This window comes from Lontra canadensis, unplaced genomic scaffold (genome assembly GCF_010015895.1).
Source record: "Lontra canadensis isolate GAN:19392208 unplaced genomic scaffold, GSC_riverotter_1.0 scaffold52, whole genome shotgun sequence".
Classification (NCBI taxonomy): Eukaryota; Metazoa; Chordata; class Mammalia; order Carnivora; family Mustelidae; genus Lontra; species Lontra canadensis.
The window spans coordinates 2,394,348-2,414,535 of NW_022631046.1; the positions used below are offsets into that span (position 1 = coordinate 2,394,348).

A 20,188-nucleotide genomic window follows, 5' to 3' on the forward strand; every position below is an offset into this window, starting at 1 on the left:
CAATTTAATGCTCCATGGCACAGAGAACAGTGTGTATGAATCACAAAACCTCCAGATAAATTAGTGACAGGTACATCTGAATAGGATTCTTTCTAAGTCGCTTATCTGCAGCCAGGCAAGCTTGTTTCACCCTCACCTTCAAAGATAAAGCCACTTGGCATGTGGCTGTGGCAGATTCTCACAAAGCAAACAGCCCCCATCGTCCATTACTGAGGGGGGAAAAAAACAACAACAAGCCTCCTTATTTCAGGTACTGTGTACTGTGACAGCAAATGGGATAAAGTGAAAACTATCTGCAGTGGGAAAGTCATCAATCAATACCAGGCCTTATTATGTCTTCTCTAACTTTCATAAGCTCGGTGCCTCTTGCTCTTTCACTTTTATTTTTGACAGTTCTGATGCCCCAGAGTTGCAGCCATGGCAAAGTTCAAGAACAAAACAACAGGTTGTTAAAGACAACTTATCAGAGACCAAACAGGGAGAAGAGATGACAAGAATTAGTAAGTAGCTGCAAGACAGATCTATGACAGAATGGCGCAGAAAGACACAACAAGCTTTTACCTTTAGCAGACTATGATTCCATTTGAAAAAAACCCAGAGAAAAACTGAGATGCTAAATACATGCTCTAAGCACTTTGGGAGGTTGATCATAGAAAAGATGAAAAATAAATTACGTTCAAAATAACACAAAAGATATGTATTTGTGAGAGACCTTATTTACATATCTTATCAACCACAGATACAATGGAATAAAAAAAACTACAAACTGTATGCTTTAAATTGAATGTCAATGAATAGCACAAATGTACTGTCTTCAAAGTTAAACATTAACTACAAAAATTCTCTCAAAGGGAACAATAAAACAGAAATATCACTTTTCACTTTCCGCCCTTCTTATACTTCTCATAGTCTATAATTACACTTACTCAAGACTTTCATTACATATCTTAATAAAGGCCATGTCATCAGAGTTAGTTATATAGCATAGAATTCAACAGCACAAAAAAAGAAAAAAACAAAACAAAAAAGCAGTACTCACGTTTCAGGTTCTGTTAGTAGTCCTTCTCAGGCAAAATCAGGGTTATGCTTTCTGGGTGAATCTGTGTTAAACCAAAATGACAAAAATCTCAGTTTCCCATGGCACTGCCACTTAGAATGCATACAAATAAATCCCCAGTTAGTCAAGGAGAAAAAAATTACATTAAAGAGTACTGATTTGTAAATTTGGTCTTTTCAAATGCAGATAATGTTTGCCCCTACTCCTCCCCACATATCTTTGCAAAATTTCTGCCTAATCAACTCATTACTGTAGAAACTCAACTATGTCTATGGTCAGTGAATGAAATTCCGGTTTAGGATTAACCTTCATAAACATGCACAATGGGGGCACCTGGGTGGCCCAGTCAGTTAAGTGGGTGCCTTCAGCTCAGGTCATGATCCCAGGGTGCTGGGGTGGAGCCCCACAGCAGGCTCCTTGCTCCACAGGGAGCCTACTTCTCCCTCATCCTCTGCCTGCCTCCCTGCCATGCCCCCTGCTTGTGCTCTCTCACTATCTCTCTCTCTCTGTGTCAAATAAGTAAAATCTTAAAAAAAAAAAAAAAAAAAAAAAGCACAATGGTTGGGCACCTGAATTTGAGAGAGACAAGGATGATGCTAGAAAGAAAAAAACAAAAAAACAAAAAACAAACAAAAACAAAAACATAGTTAAAGAATGTACAATATGATAGATTTAGCTAACTTAATTATTGTCCTGTATATGAGGTGATTCATAGTACTCTAAATGTATAAAAATGAAAGCAAATCCACTTTGAAAACATCAATGCCATATCCAATGACACTTGGGAGAATATAAATATAGCTACTAAATTTACCTTCTTTGAAATTACACAGGTTTAATTAAATTGGATATATGTCCTTTACAGCCACAATAATTTAAGCAACATTAAACACCACTTAAAATAGGGAAGAACTTCAGTTAGCAGGCAATAAAAATATTATTTCTGCTCTATCTAGCTACTGTGTATATATAGAGTTATTTATTTACAATGTACTTTAATGTTATCAGTAATTTTTTAGAAGCTTCAGTAAATGGAGAACTAAAATGTCCAATTAAAACATTAAACTTTACTTGAAAAGTACCATATTATAATAATGTTAGTTTATTTTTTATGGATTAGAAAAAACTATGAAAAGTAATTAGAACAATTAGTTTAAATAGTTAAAAAGCCAAATGTCATTGTGTGTATTGTTGAACACCTTATTTAAATTATTTAAATAAAAAGTCATGTAATAGTCCTAATCACTACATGTCAGGAGTGTTTTACTGTATAATGGAGTATTCAAATTTTCTGGTTAATTTTTCACTAAGTCAACAAATAGTTCTTGACTAAGATAACCTTATAATTCCTCTCAGCTTGACTAAACTTTAGAAGGGTTTCTTTCTTTCAATCTAGGCCCTTGACCTCTCTTTTCTTAGAACATTTGCTTTAAACTTGGAATTGTGAATTATTTTTTCTGCCCCTTTGAGAAATAAATTTTCTCCCAACCTCTTGTCAGTTTTACAACCCATATTATCTCCAGGACTTTGGAAGCCATACCTTTGAGAGATAATCATTAAGATAGTGCCTCTAGTATTATGCTAAGTGAAACAGGACAATCAGAGAAAGACAATTATGAGAGGATCTCCTGATACGAGGAATTTGAGAAATAAGACAGAAAATCATAGGGGAAGGGAGGGATAAAATGAAACAAGATGAAACCAGAGACAGAGACAAACCGTAAGAGACTCAATCTCAGGGAAACAAACTGAGGGTTACTGGAGGGGAGGGTGTTGAGAGAGATGGGGTGGCTGGGTGATGGACACTGGGGAGGGTATGTGCTATGATGAGTTCTGTGAATTGTGTAAGACTGATGAATCACACCGGTACCCCTGAAACAAATACTACTTTATATGTTAATAAGATAGTGCCTCTATCTCTGAGTCTCTATGTGAAAGTAGGAGCTTAACTTCGATAAACCCTATTAACAAACACAGATGCCTAATCACATTCATCATCCTTCCCCCAACATCTTGTAGTGTTTTTTCCACTACTTCATCTCAGCTCTTAAAAATCTCCCATTTTTTATTTCAGCAGTTAAGTTCAATATCTCTCCCCATCTAAGTAATAGTCCTCAATAAAGTCTTCCTTGACTATTTAACACCATCTGGTACAATTTTTCTTTCACAACCTGAAGTGTCTTTTATGTGCCAGAATACTAGTAATTCAGTGGTGGAAAAGACAGACATTGTACTTGCCTTCAGAGTACCTACAATCTAGTGGGAGACAGACATGTAAACTGACATATAAAATACAATGTGATCCATACCAGAACTGCAAGAAGAGAATGGGGCACCCAACAAAAGTGGACAAATGATGAAAAGAATAATAGAATGAGTGTCTTTGAATCCATCACTTCACAGACAATGAGGTGTGGAGGTAAACTGGAAGAGGAACAACGCCCCAGGAAGAGGGCCTGGCGTATGTGAAAGCCCACAGGCAAAATAAGCACTCTCTGCACAGAAATGTCAGATCAGAATGGCTAGATTGTCTGGTGTGATGCGGGGGAATGCCAGGAAATGAGTCTGGAGGAAGACAAGAAGAGGCATTTATGAAGTCTTACAGTTGCTTATTTTTCTTTTTAATTAACACATTAGGGGCGGCGATATAAGCTAAGGTTCAATGTCAAGGTCTCTTGGTATCAGACTCTCAGACTTTGAAATCTGACTCTCTCTCACAAGTGGTATACTAGGCAAACGGTCCATCCTCTCTTCATCTGAGTTTCTCCATTTCATAAATAGGGATAATAAAAATACCTTATGACATTTTGTCAGGATTAAAAAGGAAATCTCACATAAAATAGTCAGCACAAGGCTTGGTACATGGAAAGTGAGCGGTGGGGTGATGATGATGTTGATGACGATGACGGCAATGACCATGATAGAAAGTAATCTACGACGATGTTGATCATGAACTACATACTGTATACCAGGCCATAAGGGTCATGGTGAAGAGTTTGAATAAAAGAGAAACCACTAAAGAATTTAAACATGGAGAAATATTATCCAGTGTGCATTTTTGAAACAGCATTCTGATTACAATTAAAAGGATGTTTTGAAAGTTGCAAAGTGAATGCTGTAATCCAAGGAGTTAAATTTTGAGTAAATATTTGTAGGGATATTAATGAAAAGTCCATGAGTGCAGAGTGATTTTTTTTAAGATTTTATTTATTTATTTGTCAGAGAGAGAGAACGCAAGCAGAGGGAACAGCACTCAGAGGCAGAGGCAGACTCCCTGCTAACAAAGGAGCCTGATGAGGGACTTGACCCCAGGACCCTGGGATCATGACCTGAGCCAAAGGCTGATGCTTAACTGACTGAGCCACCCAGGCATCCCTAGAGTGGTAGGTTTTTAATAGAATGCCCTAATAATAGGGTAAATATACCGCTATGTATTAACTATTGTCTGGTAATAATTAATAGCACAACCTTGGGGAGCATGGGTGGCTCAGTGGGTTTAAGTCTCTGCCTTCAGCTCAGGTCATGATCCCAGAGTCCTGGGATCGAGCCCCACATTGGGTTCTCTGCTCAACAGGAAGCCTGCTTCCTTTCCTCTTTCTCTGCCTTGCCTCTCTGCCTACTTGTGATCTCTGTCTGTCAAATAAATAAAATCTTAAAAAAAAAAAATTCTCTGCTCTTAAAAAAAAAAGTAGCACAGCCTTTTACTCATAAAACTGTACTGTGTTTAGGTGATAAACTATATAGTATTTGTCTTTGTGAGCATTGATTAGTACATTTATAAGGGGAGTTTTGTTTAACCAAATAAATCAGTTGAATGGATGCTGTTCCCAATATATAATACATTAGTAATCATAAGAGAAAGAACTACCCTTCTTTTTCATATTTATTTGTCAGACATGGCTTTATGCTACTTACATGTATTACCTCATTTAGTTCTAACAGCCCTATGGGTGTTATTGTTATAAACCTTCCACACATGAGAAAATTAGAGCATATAGAAATAATTTGCCCAATTTGCATAGCATGTAGAAGAGCATAGATTCAAACCAGACAGCCTGGATCCAGAGTTTGTCCTCCAAACCCCTGTGTGAAAAGTGCTCTAATAGAGAAGTTTTTATAGTATCGAAGCTCAGAGAGGACTACTGTAAGCTAAGAGGACACTAAAGAATCACACAAAGAACACTGGGGCACTAGGAGAAGAATCTTTTTCAATAAGGTAGAAAGCACAAAGAGGATAAAATAAAAGTAGCTTTAAAAAAGAAAGGATATTTCAGGTAGATTTTAAGGAATGAATAGAACATTTGTCTCCTTGAAAACTAAACATAGTCTACTTTAAAGAAGAATCTATAACGGTACATATTTTTTCCCTACCCAACTAGATCTGGTCACTCCATCTTCTAAATGCTCTTGTATTTATTAAGCATACTTAAAAATATGTTTGTTCATCCCAAATAAATCTGTAATCAACAACATTCTGATAGATTTCTATTATACATAAATGAAAATCTAAAATTCAAACTCCTGCAACAATAACTTTTTTCTTTCTCAGAAACACCAGGCTTCTGCTATTTCTTTTGGAAGTATAATCTTCACTCAAATCTTACATTACCAGATCTATCTCATATATTTCTTTTTCTACTCCCTACATCCTTATTTAAGACATATATATGGAGCTTTTTTTAATGGAAATTATTTATTCTTTGCTAAAGAGATTTCCCTTTGTGATGAGAGGACTCTACCTGCTGGTTCATTTTTGGCTCATTCCACCATACTCCCCACTCCTTTGACAATATGAAGTGGTAAAGTGTCTCTCTTTTTCCTAGCAAGTGTCACAGTTACCATTTTTCATGTATTTCTCTGACTATTGATGAAATTATTACTAATCGTAAGTCCCGCAAGGGCATATGCCATGCTAGTTTTTATATTGTGATATATCCTGAAAGAGATCAGAATATGCCACCCTAACATATGGCACTTTTCAGTGTGGGTTAGTTGAGCTGAAGGTAATTGAGAACCAACAGATGCAGAAAGAAGCCTTCTCACAGTTTTCCTTACATGATTAAAAGCAGAAACTTCAGAGAAATGAAGACTGCCAAAAATCCCTTCTCTGGGAAGTTTTGCGTGAAGAAGATGGAGAGTCAGCACCAAGATGAGTCTCCACCAAAAACAAACAGCAATAGCAACAAAACCATTTACTAAAATGGCCCTTGTCTTTCATTAGTTTCCCCATATCATTTACCCTCCCACAGTTTCTCTCTCCTAGGAGACCAAGTCCCCCCTTCCTTGTCTAGTCCATGATTTATTGTCTTTTGTCATTAATATTATATAAACTTCCAAATCTACCAAATTGTGAGATGTTCACTTCTTTTCTGTGAAGCCTCCATATATGTAAAATTAAAATAAGGGAACACATGCCTTTTTCCCTGTCAATCTGTCTTTTGTCAGTTTAATTCATGATGATAGGTGAAAAATCTTTTCTTCTGCTTCTATCCCCAGCACCTAAACCAATGCCAGACTCAATAAATATTTGACAAATACATGGTGTGTGACTTGGCAGGAAACATGTACTTAGAGTGACTGATTCATAGGGAACACCCAATGAAAACTAGCAGCTGAAATTACCATAGAAATGTTGTTGCAGGAGTGCTATGCCGTGTGTTGTCCTCATGATCATTTCTAGAAGTTAGACAAGGTACAAGTGTAAATCACACACACACACACACACACACACAATAATAATAATAAATAATAGTAATAATAATAAAAGTAAACAAACAAATAAGCAAATAAATAATGAATAAATAACATAGCTCAAATGAGATTGAGATAAGAAATCTCACAGCTCTGTCATCATTAAAGACTCAGTCTTCCTGATTTTCCACCCTTAGCCTGTGGCTTCTACCTTCAAGTTGTCTGAAGTATTGCTACTTTGGTTCTACCCTTTATAGGTTTCAGTAAGCAAAAAATAGGAAGGGAAGAGGGCACAACAAGACAAGAACAAAAGCAAAATTTGGTGGGCCCCCCCTAAGAAGAGCTATCCTAGACACTAACCTATAATGACTTATTGAAAGCCCTTTCAGAACTAAAACTGAAATGTGGGTATTTAGATAAGTCTATTATCATCTTAAACAATATGTGATCTATTATTATTAGTAAGGTAAGTGAGAAAAACAACTAAATTTTTATTTTCTCTTATGAAAATGTTCCATTTTTAACTCCCTGAGCATTTTATATCATAAAACCATGATTTCTCTTTCACTAAAACTTTAGGGGGTAAATCTTGGCAATATAATTTCTATTACATATTTTTCTTTAAGTTTACTTCTCCAAAATGATAAACTAAGGAAGCCCAGGATTAAAACTGGATTCATGTTCTGAAATATCAAGACTTGTGAAATATATTATGGGAAGAACAGAGACAAATCTCAAGTCCTCTCATAAACATGTGTGAAGGTGACAGGCGACCTAATACTCAGTCCACATTCAAATATATCTCCATCAGCAACCTCTGGGACTTCAACATCTTAAGTAACCCCATCCCTGACTACTCTCTTCTCAACTCTTAAGAAGCTTCATTCAGTCAATCCTTGATGTTAATAACTACTGAAGTGAAGCCATGGCAGCAGGAAGGCATTCTTCTTTGGCTTTTGAATGTGTGTTTTCATGTGTCTGTGTGCTTACATAGTAGTGAATGCTTGCAGTTTTGGCTATTATTTTCACACCAAACAATGAATCCATACCGTGATGACCTGAATTGGGACCAAGTTCGGCTGTTCTACCATTTCTTCATTCTGTCTCTTCGTTAAGTTTTCGTTACTTGTTCTAAGCTGAAAACAGAATTATCTGCCAAAATGAAATGAGAACTGCAGATTCTCAAATGTATCCCCCCGCCTTTCCTCTCAAATATTTGAATTTCAAAGACATGCTCTTCATCTAAATAAAGAAAATAACCACTTAAGAAAAATGTGGGTGCTCTTAATAAACTTGAGAGGATGATGTTCTGTCCAAAGAATCAGGAGTGAATCTAATTCAAAATGAAATTATATTTGTGTTCCTACTTTTAAGCTAATTTTAGGGATTCTTTCAAAAGAGAGTTCTTTAATTGATTAGGTAAAGTTTTGAAAAACTAAATAGACTACTTCTTTATTTCATGACAGTTTTGTTATTCAGAGAAGAAAAGCTTACATGTCAAAAAAACCCCACAAAAACATAAAACTGCTGACTTCAGAAAAATAGCAGTTTTAAAATTTTTGCCAAACACTGTTAAGCAATACAGTTAAACATAATTATATTCTCTTTCCCTACTCTTTCTTTTTGGTACTTTAGTAGTATCAGACAGATTTCAATTGATTGTACCTTATACACGTTGAATGAAGACTACAGATATATTTAAAAATTCCTAAAATACAAAGACTAAGTTGAGAAAAAAATGTCATTTCTTCTAAGTTTTAAATAGCCAGCAATCCAGTTCTCTTTTTTCTTTGTGTGTGTCTCTGTGTATCGGCAATGGTGGGATGACATCTAAAGGATCAAACACAAGATTTCCCAAGATGAGGCTGCTGCCCACTGGATTAATTATGTGACATCTTTAGCCAGCAAATAGAAGCTTACTTCTATTTAGTTTGTGCTATTGGGACAATTATTTATAGGTGCATACATTTCTTAGAGCTTGTATATGTCTTATTAAAATTCCTAAGGAGAACGCTAATAAAATCATAAAAAAATTTCTATTATTTGTGCATCATCTCAGGTGTTCATTTTTTTATATGAAAATTTTAACACAAAAATTCCAGACATATCAATATAATTCCCATATAATGCACTCAAAATAATGCAATACATTCATATTTTTGATAAAAACATCATACATAAAATTTCTTTTTACCCCCCCAGCTTTATTAAGGTATTATTGACAAATAAACTAGCATATATTTAAGATCTACAATGTGATGTTTTGTTATATGTATGCATTCTGAAATGATTACCATGATCAAGCTAATTAACATATCCACCAACTCGCATACTTTTCTTTTTGTGATGAGAGCATTTGAGATCTACTTCCTTAGCAAATTTTAAGTGTACAATACAGTATTATTAACTATGGCCACCATGTAATACATTAGATATCCAGAACTTATTCATGCTACATAACAGAAAATTTGACTAATATATCCCTATTTCCCCAACCAGTAACCAGCAGTCTACTTTCTATTTCTGTGAGTTTGACTATTTTAGATTCTACATATAAGTGAGATCATGCAGTATTTATCTTTCTGTGCCTAACCAATTTCACTTAGGAAAATGTCCTCTAGGTTTGTCTATTGTCATAAGTGAGAGAATATCCTTCTTTTTCAAGGCTGAACAATATTCTACTATAAATAATTTTCCATTCCATTTTGTGTGTGTGTGTGTGTGTGTGTGTGCGCACACCACATTTTATCTATTCATTCATCAATAAACACTGAGGTTGTTTCCATATATTAGCTATTATCAATAATGCTGCAATAAACATGGAAGTACAGATAGCTTTCTGAGATAATGATTTTTGTATTTTTTGTATTTACTCAGGGCTAGGATTTCTGGAACAAATGATAGCTCTATTTTTATTTTTTCATGGAGTTATTTATTTATTTATTTATTTTTAGTGTGAGAGAGAGAGAGAGAGAGAGAGAGAAAGAGAGAGAGTGAGCTGCAGAAGTGGGGTAGAGGGAGAGAATCCCCAGCAGACTCCCCACTGAGTGTAACTCTGGCTCAATCTCACAACCCTGAGATCGTGACCTAAGTGATTTAATCCATTTACATTTAATTATTGATAAGGACTTACTATCACCATTAGCTAGATGTTTCATGATTACTTTGCAGTTACTTTGTTCCTTTCTATCTTTGTAATATATGTTTTTTTTAGTTGTCTGCTTTGCTTTCTTCATCTTTTGTCTACTAGAGATTTTTTCTTGTGTTTACCATAAAGCTTACTTAAAACATTTTTTAAGTCTTTATTAAGCTGATAACAACTTAATTTTGATGTATGCAATTCTACACTTTAACTTCTCCTCTCACAAAATATGTCTTTGATACTAAAATTTACATCTTTTATATATTGAACATCCAAAAAATATTATAGCTATGATTATTTTTAATTATTTTGTTTCTTGACTTTTGAGTCGAAAGTGGATTATATATCCCCATTGTAATACTAGATTTTTCTGAATTTGAAGATATTCTGACATTTACAGTAAGTTTTCTACTTTCATATATTTAATGTTGTTGCTATATCATCTTTTCTTCCAACTTGAAGAACTTCTTTTAGCATTTCTTGTGATGTATGTCTATCAGATATGTTATTCTTGGTTGACAGTTTGGGCCTTCAGCTTGATTGGCACAGGGGGCCAGCTTGGCACTAGGGGCAGGCCCAGTGACTTGGTCCATAGGGGTAAGACTGGTCCTGAGTCTTTGGGGGCCAGACTGGAGGTCTTCTGGGTTGGACCTTGGTCATGGGTCCAATAAAGGCTGGTTTATTAAGTCTGTTACGTAGCTTGAATTCTTTTCACTTAAATCTTTAGAACGTTTCATTATTTCTTATAGCTATGTATTTATCTTGTTTGGATCTGACCCTAGCTTTCTTAGATTATATATTTAAGTAATTTCCTCAGAAAGGGGTCTATTTACAAACGAATTTTTTGCACTTTTGTTACCTAAAGCTATCCTCATGTGGACCCTGGCACTTGACTAGCTTGTCTGTGTATAGAATTTCAGAGTTTTGAAGGCATTGCTTCACTATATGTACTAAGTGTTGCAGATCGCTGATGATTTTAATTCTTCAGTAGAGGGCATTTTTAATTTGTTTCTTCTCCTTGAAAACTTTTAGATTTTCCATTCATTCTTGGGAGTCAGAGACATCATAGTGATGTATATATATGTATACATACGTATATACATATGTATATGTATACATACATACATCATATATATAGTGATGTATATATGTATACATATATACACATATACATACACACACACACATATATATATGTACACATATATAAGGTTTCCCAATACCAAAAAGAAAAAAAGAAGATAAAACAGATATATATGTATATATGTGTATATATACATATATATGTGTTTGTGTGTGTGTGTGTATGTATATATATATATATATATGTGTGTGTGTGTGTGTGTGTGTGTGTGTGTGTGTGTTTTATCTTCTTTTTTTCTTTTTGGTATTGGGCAACCTTAAAAAATCTTGGCATGGGGCACCTGGGTGGCTCAGTGGGTTAAAGCCTCTGCCTTCAGTTCAGGTCATGATCCCAGGGTCCTGGGATTGAGCCCTGCATCAGGCTCTCTGCTCAGCAGGGAGCCTGCTTCCTCCTCTCTCTGCCTGCCTCTCTGCCTGCCTCTCTGCCTGCTTGTGATCTCTGTCTGTCAAATAAATAAATAAAATCTTTAAAAAAAAAATCTTGGCACAACTGTCTCTTCAACTCAGGGAAATTAAAATTGGACTCTATTAATAAATTTACTTTTAAATAATTATGATCAACTTCTTGGATTTTGTATTATATAATTTTTATTATTATATTACTCATTTAAAGAAGAGGAATGACATGCACTGACCTATTTGTTAAAATTGCTTGATTAGAACCCAATAGCAACTCTATGAAACTAAATGCATTATCACCTGCATTTATTTCCATTATATATTATAGATATATAGATATATATCAGAATGGTATGATGAGTTGACACACAAGATCCTGGGATATATTTTCATACATAATTGACAGATATTGTATGTGGAAAATTGGAAAGACTCTACATGATTTTATCATCCTGAAGAAAAGATTTGCTTTACCCCTTGGTGGGACTTTATATTAGGGAAAAAATATCTTAATTCGATAAGGGGTTCAGGTCATTTGAGTCTGGGTTTCAGTCTTTACAAGTCTCATGTATTTTTACTCAACTATCACCTTTAAACACGTTTTTATAATGGAGTGAAATATTTGATATTTAATCTTCATAAAGTTATAGTGGAACTCACATAATCATATAGTCCTGGTGATAATATAAATCGATATAATCTCTCTTTAAGGAGTCTGTGATTTAGTTACTTTTGTTGTTTATTTCTAGGTTTTTTGCTTTTACTTCTACTGGAGACTATCTGGATTTGTTCTTAGAAGATCTTTTCTTTTTTAATAATTTTGTTTTGTTGAATAATTATGCATAATAAGAAGAATTTAGTGGCAAGGATTTCTCTGTCCAAATCAACAAATCCTTTGATATTATGACTATTTTTTGGACTTGCTTCTCTAAGCCCTTATTCTAATTTCACAAACAAATAAAAGGTTGGATGCTTCTTGTGGAAAATTTTAGTTGTTTGGGGGTAACCAACTTAACTTTTATGGTTAAATGAAATATTCACATTCAACCAAGATGATTTCTAAAACCTTTTCCTAAGACACAGGAATAAATGGCATTTGTTTGAAGTACAATACATTCACACCTAGCAGATTTTTGGCCTGGAAGTAGAGCAGGGAGAGTTAGAAGGAAGGGTGCTTCTAGATACTAGAAGTTGTTTGGTTGCAATCTTAGGCCAAATTTGTCTCATTTTCTTCTCTCTTTCTTGTATATGTAGTGTAAGATGTTTTGTTTAACCATGATTTTTAATAATGCCTATATTCTTCCTGTTTGTCAGTTTCTATCTTATTTAAATAACCAGAGGAGATGACTATGATATACATGTATTTGATCAAAAACTTCTGTGGTGCAGAAATGATGTATAGAATAATTAAGAACAATAAAATCTTGCATAAAGTAGAGCCAAAGTAGAGGAGATGTTTAATAGATTTCTCAATTATAACAAAATAAATGAAAACTTAAAATGAAAATGAAATAACACATAATCCCATCATCCTAACATAATTATTGTCTGTAAGATAATTTAGAAAAGCGGCTTATGAAGAATTATCAGTAACCATAAATATGCATATATTTTCACTCAATAATTTCATTTCTGGTAACTAATTCTGAGGAAATAAATCAATCAAAGAGAATGCAACTCTGTGCACTGAGTTTTGTTTGTTTTTTTTGTCCTTGAGAGAGAGAGAAGGAGAGTGAGTAGAGTGGAGGGACGGAGGGGAGGGAGAGAAAGAGAGAATCTTAAGCAGGTTCCAGGTTTAGTGCAGAGCTCAATGCAGGGGTCGATTTTATGATGCTATCATGACCTGAGCTGAAATCATAAGTTGGATGCTGAACCAACCAAGCCAGGTGCTCCAAGATTTATTTTAACTTTAGTTTCAATGACTAATGTTTAAAAAATTTGAATATCTGACTATTGTAAAAATATTGCACACCAACATAACCAGTCCTTAAAATAAAAATTGTGATGACACTAGCTACATGAGATCTCCATTTAATGTAATACATAAATATTATGTCATGACCATTAGAGTAAAAGTGAAATTATTAACTTATGGTCAAAAAATAAAAGGGACCTGAGAAAATATGAAAGAGCTGCATTAGGACAATTGGATACTGTGATGTTATTTTTCATCATTTTTATAATTAATATGTAAAAATCATGGGAAAAAATTAGAAAGTAGAAAATTAGAAATAAATAGAAAGTATGTATTTAGTTATGTAGTATTCATGGAATAAATAGCTATGAGCACTTACTAATTGATACTGGTTTGAAATCATGCTTAGTCTACCAATTAATTACTGTAATTAAGCTTTTGTAATATGAAGTTTTGCTTTATTAAGCTTTTGTTATTACTAGACAGCTTTTTAAAAAATGCCCCACAACTTAATTTTTAAAGGTAAATTCTATGTTTTATTCAAGTTTTTATTCACTAATGTCTAAAACAATGGCTTAAACATGGCATGTTTTTGATGAATATCTGTCGAGTAAATTTGAGACTAGAAAACTTTGACACCTTTTTAAAAGTTAATTTAATTTTGGGTAAGTAATGAACCACATGAGTCAAACGATGGTAATAGAACACATAGTGGGGAAAAAAAAATTCTCCTTTCCATTGTCATCTGCCAGCCACTATTCTCTTCCTACATATGCAAACAAAAACCTATGTATAATATTTCCCTCTTTTTACACAGAGTGTATTATACATAATTTACTGCAGATTGATTTTTTTCTCAATTAACAATATATCTTGGAAATCTTTCCACAACAGTATACATTTGACCTTCTTCATTCTCTTTTATGATCACATAGCATTCCATTACATGGATGCATCATACCTTGCCCTCATTCATAAACAACTTTTTGTTTGTTTTTATTTTTTGCCTAGCATTTCCCAAGGTTTTTTAGTTGTATCTGTCAGTCTGCTACGAGGCACCAAAGTCAAAGGTGAGCTTCCTCATATATATTTTTTTTTTTTTCCAAAGCTTACTCTCACACACCGTATCAGTTTGTTAGGAAACCTTGCTGGTTTTACCTTAGAAATATATCCATAATTGAACAGCTTTCCACTATTTCCACAAAGCTATCATCTCTCACCTGGAGTAATATAATTCCCTCTTAAATGGTCTCTCCCTTTCAATGTCTGTCTCCTTTGCAATCTAGTCTCCAAACAATAGATAGTACTAATTACCATTTTTAAATATAAGGTAGGACTTCTAGAATTCACTAAGATAGAATAAATACATAAAACTCTATTCCTCCCAATGAATAAAATTAAAACCCTGGGCAGAATACATAAACAAGTATCTTCATCCTCTGAAAAAATAAATAATGGCAAGTAGAATAAGATATGCTGAAAATCAAAACTCAAAGAAGAAGGACCTGTATACAGATGAGTTCTCTGTTTAGTCTTTCTCCCATCTCTGGCCTAGACTATAGAGTAGGCTGAATCCTAAGACTATTTAGCAATGCAGACAATAAAAACTCAAAGAAAACCTCTCTTTCTGTCACAGAAAGCTGTGAAGGAGGCCATTATGAGATGGAGAACACAGAAGGAAATTTTCATGTTTTGAATTTTCTGTTTTTGTGCTCTTAGAATTGACTCAAGTCAAGTCCCAGTCATGAAGTTACATTCCTATGGAGATGACAGTGGACAGTGGTGGCAGTGGTGGTGGTATCAGTGGACTTCCAGGCACCTAAAACTTTCAGGAACAGAATCCTGTTATTTTAACAGAGAAACAGGAAAGAGGCCCCTGTCATATTAAAAGTATAGTAGGAATCCTCTTTATTTTTCTCCCTTTTTTCCCTATTGTTATTTTGCCCCAAGTAGGATCCAGTTATAAAAATTGCAAAATTAGTGACATTAATACTTTGGCATAATAATCAGAATGCCAAAATTAAGGTACTCAGAGAGTCATTATGGAGAGTATGAACCTAGAAAAAGCAATTCTTTAAAACTATACATGAACTCCATGGCTTACTCCACATGGACATGTATTGAACTGGCCTGAATCAACACATAAAAGCTTTGAGGACTTCTCATATAAAGTAAGGCTTTCCTGGTGGCAAATTAGCATCTGGTTGGTTGACATGCTAGATGAACCAGAATACGACTGCCAAGGCTTTATCAACTTTAGTGACATTGGAACTATAGTGAATAGAAGTTGGGTCATAGCATTCAGCCTGAATCTAATCAAGTTGATTGCAAGATAAAACAAACACAAAAAAAAACCCACAAAATTTTCCAGAGGATTTAAATACGATCCAGAGTTTCCTACCATTAATTTAAAATATCCAGAATACAATCCTTGATTAACCAACATATGAAAGAACTAGGCATACCTCAACAACTCTCAAGGAAAAAAATCCACTTAGAGACAATGACTTCAGAGACAAGATAACCTGTTTTGGGAATGTCAATAAAAATCTTAAAGCAATTTTTATAACTTTTTTTCCGTGAAAGAAAAATAACAAAACAAAACTCTTGAAATGAGTGGAAAAGTATAAGTCCTCAAGTGAGAAATTGAAGTTATAAAGAAGGCACCTTTGAAAATTTTGCACCTAACAATTACAATATCCTAACTAAAAAGATCATTGGAAATGAAATTACTTAGGAGAGAATCAGAAAGTTTGAAGATAGACTAATAGAAATTATCTAATTTAGATAATAGAATAAAGTTTGAAATGTAATAGAATAAAGTTTGAATGAATATATATATTCATAATATACACATATATTCATATGTATATATATATGTGTATATATATATGGCCTGGGACTATGACACAAAGTGTCATTGGAGTCCCAGAAAGTGAGGAAAAGGTTAATGAAGAAAAAGTATTTGAGGAAATAAAAGCTGAATACTTTCCAGATTTGGTAAAGAACATTCATTTACAGATTCAAGAAATTCTGAAAATCCCAAGCAGAACACACTCAAAGAAAGCCAAACAGACATACTTTAACCAAACTGCTGAAAACTGAAGACAAAAATAACCCATAGGCAGATGGAAAAAAATCATATATTACATTAGACAAGTAAACAGATTAACATTTTTTAAAAAGTCAAAAGAAAATAATTGATAATGCATGTTTCTCTATATAGTAAAAATATCCTTTAAGACTGAAGGCAGAATACAGAAATTCTGAGGTTAAAGAAAACCACAGAATATTTTGCTATTAGACTTGCTCTCAAGGAAATGTTCAAGAAAATTCTTTAAGCAGAAGGGAAGTGATAAAAAAATCTGGAACTTTGAGGATGATAACACAGCAATGGTAAATGAGTAGGTAAATGAAACATTATATTTTGACACTAAGTTCTTTAAAATGTTTACATATTAAAAGCCAAAAAAAAAAAAAAAGGAAAAAGAAAAGGCCAGGAAGATTTTTAAAGTATGTAAATAAAATACATATTACATATTACATAAAGGGACCTGTATGGTGGTAAGGTATATACTTTGTATTTGAAGGAATAATACATTAATTCTATAGAGATAGTGAAAAGTTATGTTTATATATTGTAATTCCTAGGGCAACTTCACTCAAACATATTAACATATGTAGTTGAGAGCAGAAAAAATAAATTAAACTGGATTACTAAAAAAGTAATCATATAATCTCAAAAAGGACATAAAAATGACAATAGAAGAACAAAATCAAAGAAAGATGATAAACAGAAATCTAATAGTAAGATGTACCTAAATCCAACCATATCAATAATTACATTAAATGCAGGGGGTGCCTGGGTGGCTCAGTGGGTTAAGCCACTGCCTTTGGCTCAGGTCATGATCTCAGGGTCCTGGGATCAAGTCCGGCATCGGGCTCTCTGCTCAGCAGGGAGCCTGTTTCCCACTCTCTGCCTGCCTCTCTGCCTACTAGTGATCTTTCTCTCTGTCAAATAAATAAATAAAATCTTTAAAAATAATAATAATAATTACATTAAATGTAAATGGCTAAACCCACTAAGAAGACTTAATTTTTATTATCAGATTTTATTAAAATAAAACAAAAACAACAAAACAAGATTCAGCAAGGTACTCTTTGGGAAACATACTGTTAATATAATTATATAAAGTAGCTTTTAAAAACATGGTAACTAATAAAAAGAAAGCTGTGGTAATCAAAAGAAAGCCTATATCAGATTAAGTAGATTTCAGAATTTACCACGGACAAAAACAAATTACATAAAAACAACAAAAAAACACAATTCTTCAAGAAGCTGTAACAACACTAAAGTAAATAAACCTAAAATACGTTCTATGTTCATGAAGGAAAAAAAAAAAAACCTGATAGATCAGAAAGAGAAATAGAAAAGTTAATAATTTTACCTGGAAACTTTAATGCTCCCATGAATGTTAATAAGTGGAACAAATACACAGAAAATAAGCAAGGGTATTGAAGATTTGACCAACAGAATATCATCTAACTTAAAACCACACTCAAGAATTACAGAATACACATCATTCTCAAGTACACATGGGACATTTATCAAGATAGATTATACTTTGGATTAGAAAAAAAAATATTAACAAATTTAGAAGAATTGAAAGTATACAAAGTATGTTCTCAACTGATAGACTTAATTTAGAAGATTAATAATAGAAATATCTCTGTAAAAATTGTAAAATATTTAGAAATTAAAGAACATACTTGGAAATAATCTATAGGTCAAGAAGATGTCTCAAGATAAATTTGTAAATATTTTAAACTACATTAAAAGGAATGCAACATATCAAAATTTGTGAGATGTAAAGTAGAATTTGGAGGGATATTCATAAAATTGAATGCTTATACTAGAAAACAAGATACATCAAATCAATAAACTAACTTTGCCTGCTTCCTCCTCTCTCTTTGCCTGCCTCTCTGTCTACTTGTAATCTCTCTCTGTCAAATATATATATAAAATCTTTAAAAGAAAAAAAAAGAAACTAAAAAATAAAGAGAAAATGAAACTCAACACAAGCAGAAAATAAAATGATAAAGATAAGTTTCAAGTTTTGATAAAGTTTCAATAAAGATAAATTTAGTAAATTGATAATAAATAAGTTGCAATAAAGATAAGTAGTTTTTAAAACCACTGAAATTAAGAGCAGATGAATAATATAAAAAAAAATCAATGGAACCACACATGGGTTCTTTAAAAGTTTGATATTTTGATAACATTGACTAACCTTTTCCAGAGAGGGAGGGACAGAGCAAAAATTATGAGTATCTGTTAAAAAACAGATCTCTCTATAGAACTCACAGCCGTGAAATGTGTATATCTAATTCTGGTATCAAACGTGGCTATCAGCTGCAAGTATATCAGCTCAAAAGGTTACTGCTCTAGTGTCTTGAACGGTGGCCACCCAAAGACAACAAGTCTTATGAACATTGCCTTATTTAGAACAAGAATCTTTGCAGGTGTAATTGAATAAAAATTTTTGAGATTAAAAAAAAAAAAAAGGTTACTGATCTAGCCCCAAGTTCCTTCTCTGCTTGTTCCTTCTGGGGATTCCGTTTTCCATTACTTCTTTTGCACTCAATTATTTATTTACTATTTCATTTATGATAGCTTATTTCAATATTTTCAAGTGTTTGTGGCAACAGGGATAAGTCCACATTGAACCAGAGCATCACGTTCCTAGGACAAGAATTACATAGGTTCTAAGACAAAGCTGCTCCTTGCTCCACTCTTCTCTTTTCTACAACTAAAAGCTGATTATTTCCATGTTCCTTTGGAATTCACCTTACATAAAATAAAGTCAAGTTCCATATCATCCTTCCCAACAATGCTGCAAAACGTAAAGTAAAAATTTTTATGCATTTCTCCAGTTCCATCTTCCACAAGGTATTGTTTTTGTTTTGCTGTTTTGAAGTATAAATATAAAATGCTGTTAATTTTAATGAACCACCTCTTTTTATGTTCAATAGACTCTTCATTAGATTCTTTTATGATGTTTAATTAACATTGTAAACACAGTTTTAGTACTATTTATCTGATCTCAGCTGGACTTGACTGCTAATAGGTATTCTGGATCCTACTTTATAGCTTTTTCTTTTCCTTTCCTTTCCTTTCCTTTTCTTTCTTTCTTTCTTTTCTTTCTTTCTTTCTTTCTTTCTTTCTTTCTTTCTTTCTTTCTTTCTTTCTTTCTTTCTTTCTTTCTCTCTTTCAGTAGATTCCATGCCTAGAGTGGAGCCTGATGCTGCTGGGCTCCACTCAATGACTCTGAGATCAAGACCTGAGCTGAGATCAAAAGTCAGATGTTTAACTGACTAGGCCACTCAGGCACCCCCTTCATTTTCTAATTTTTGAACCCTAATTCAATTTTTTTCTGTACTATTCTTTTGTGTCTCTGAATTCTGTTTGAGAAAACAGTATTGGTATACATAATGTACAAATAATTGCTTTATAGGAAAGCAGTAGAATTGGGGCATCAACAAGAAACTTAATTTCCTATTCATTCAAAATGATTATTGAGTGCCAACTTGTACTATTTACTGAGCTAGGAATGAGTTGCTCTTCACAGTCAAAAGTGAGGAGGTAATGACATAGTGTACTAGATGGTATTATAAAGATACATTATGGAAAGGAAAGGCAGAATATCTCATTTAGACAGAGAGTGACAGGAAGTCTTCCACTAGGGGATGATACTGGCACTGAAACTTGACAGATAAATAGAAATTTTCAGCTTGAGGAAGCAACATGTATAAAATATCAAGGAGTGAGTAAACATGATGT

General features: G+C 33.5%; 1 protein-coding gene across 2 annotated transcripts in view; it reads right to left on the reverse strand.

Annotated features, from left to right (window-relative positions):
• Window positions 1-20,188, reverse strand: part of MGAT4C (MGAT4 family member C) — a 717,583-nt gene that overhangs the window by 313,547 nt on the left and 383,848 nt on the right. For both annotated transcript variants that reach the window (XM_032874170.1, XM_032874169.1), the window contains one exon: window positions 1,040-1,100. The gene's annotated coding sequence lies outside the window, so the exon portion shown is untranslated. The remainder of the gene's footprint in view (window positions 1-1,039; window positions 1,101-20,188) is intronic.